Source organism: Nomascus leucogenys, chromosome X (genome assembly GCF_006542625.1).
Source record: "Nomascus leucogenys isolate Asia chromosome X, Asia_NLE_v1, whole genome shotgun sequence".
NCBI classification, from domain to species: Eukaryota; Metazoa; Chordata; class Mammalia; order Primates; family Hylobatidae; genus Nomascus; species Nomascus leucogenys.
Genome location: NC_044406.1, coordinates 90,400,625 through 90,402,941, shown reverse-complemented (window position 1 = coordinate 90,402,941; position 2,317 = coordinate 90,400,625). Strand labels below are relative to the sequence as shown.

Here is a 2,317-nt window from a genome sequence, read left to right as displayed (position 1 = left end):
CATATGTCTGTAAAGATCATATCAGTATAACTGAGATATCCATCACCTTAACTATTTGTTTTCTTTATGCTAGAAACATCTAAATTATTCTCTTAACTATTTTGAAATACACAACCTGCATTCTTAAAATCTCTAATTTTCACTACAGCCAACCTTGGATGACCTAAATTTTAATTAACTTAAGAACATCTCAAAAGCACTTGGAATGACTGATCTCACAAAATAGCACTATCATTTTTCCACATGGCTGTACAAAAAGCTGAGGGGTCATACTTTATTCTGCCTCATCCCCACATACTTCACACACACAGCTACTACAGGTCTTACCTTCCCTACCTCCAAACACATCCTGTCAAGGTCCATTTCTCCCTCTACACATGGCTGCAGCACTGATACCATCAGCTTGCTCCTCCCTAGACTTCTGCAATATTTTCTAATGGCTATTCCCACACACTATCTTCTCCCTCTCTAGTCCATTCTTTGCACAGTGACCAGAGTCACTTTCTGAAAACATGAGTCAGATGATATTGTTCCAGTTCTCTAACCCTCCACACTCACAAAACAATCCAAACTCTTTACAATGGCTTAAACAATATGGCTCCTATCTGCCCCTTCAACCTCATCTCACCAGTCTGTGCATTGTCTGCCAGGCTCTAGGCACTTGAGCTTTTCCCTGCTCTTGGAATACACAGTGCCTATGCACATTGTAGACACACTGGCAAAAAGTCAGTCTGTGCCTAGCTTCTTTTTGTTATCCAGGACTCGGCTCAAATGTCACTTCCTGAAAAAGAGCTTCACTTACAACCCCATCTATAATTATCTTTATCTTGGTCATTTTCTACTCTATATGTGTTTAAAACACAAATCCCCATATGAAATTACCCTGCTCATTGATCTGTTTACCTGCTTATTACCAGTTTTCTCAAACTAGAATGATATGTCCGGGGACCATGTTTGTCTTGTTCTCTGTGCTGTTTCCCCAGTGCTTAGATCAATGCTCCACACATAAATCACTGAATGAAAATTACTGAATTAAAGGAACTGGTACCTATTTGACAAAACATAAATGACACAGATATTAAAAGCAAAGTAGTAGGAGCAACCAATGATGAAATTAGACATGAAAGGATTCAAATTTTTCATAGACCTTGTTGCAAATCCACAGCAGTGCTTTTCAAACATGGATGAATACCACAACCGATTGGAAAAATTTCTCAAAATATAGATACCTCCCACCACACCTCCCTGTTTTTCATTCAGCTGACTTATGGTAGACCCAAATGTCTACTATTTTAACAGGCAATCCATGATGATTTTGATGAAGTAGTCCATTAACCATACTTGGCAAAATTCTGATGAAAACGCTTCACATTACTGTGCCATTAATTTAATGCCCACCATGGAGAACTCTAGGACATCTGGATTGTTTCTGTTAAGGTAATTACTCAAAAGTGACCGGTCCTTCCCTCCCACCTAAGATCACAGTTTGCTTCCCCATATGAGTTCGTTGTTAATCTCCAGAGTATTCTTGTGTGGTCAAGAAGATTGGGAATTATTATCCTGTTGAATAGATGAGGCTGGTGGAAGGGAAGTGACTCACCTAATATGTCCCATTGAGACTTTCATCGCTTCACTCTTGCTCCAGTAGCCCGTCTAGCAGACTCCACATCACATTTGGTTTTTCTCTGTTAGCTCCTAGTTCTAGGGCACAGAGTACACCCCTTCTCTAATGTTACACTAGAAGGGAGATAAGAAAGCACATAGAATACTGAGGAAAGAAAGAGGATGAGTAAGGAGGTTGTATGTGTGATGATGTTTTGCCTATACCCCATTCAGTTAACTGGAAGCTATGCAGTGAGGTTTTTCCTCTCCCTCAGCTTCATCTCACTGTCCCCACCGCCACACAGCAGTGATACTCAAGATTGTACACAATAGGCTGGGCACGGTGGCTCATGCCTGTAATCCCAGCCCTTTGGGAGGCCAAGGTGGGCAGATCACAAGGTCAGGAGATTGAGACCATCCTGGCTAACATGGTGAAACCCCGTCTCTACTAAAAATACAAAAAAATTAGTCAGGCATGGTGGCATGTGCCTGTAGTCCCAGCTACTCAGGAGGCTGGGGCAGGAGAATCGCTTGAACCTGGGAGGCAGAGGTTGCAGTGAGCCGAGATTGCACCACTACACTCCAGTCTGGGCAATAGAGCAAGACACCATCTCAAAAAAAAAAAAAAAGATTGCACATACTAGAAATGATAATAGAAATGTAGACTTACGTCTTAGCCAAGATGGCCGAATAGGAACAGCTCCAGTCTACAGCT

At 41.5% G+C, this 2,317-nt stretch overlaps 1 long non-coding RNA gene across 1 annotated transcript; it reads right to left on the bottom strand.

Annotated features, from left to right (window-relative positions):
• Positions 1-903: 903 nt before the first annotated feature.
• On the bottom strand, positions 904-1,859 carry LOC115833283. The gene is made up of 2 exons (XR_004028722.1): positions 1,601-1,859; positions 904-1,048 (listed from the first exon to the last, which is right to left on the bottom strand). It is a non-coding gene; the product is annotated as an uncharacterized LOC115833283 (long non-coding RNA).
• Between the last annotated feature and the right edge of the window lie 458 nt (positions 1,860-2,317).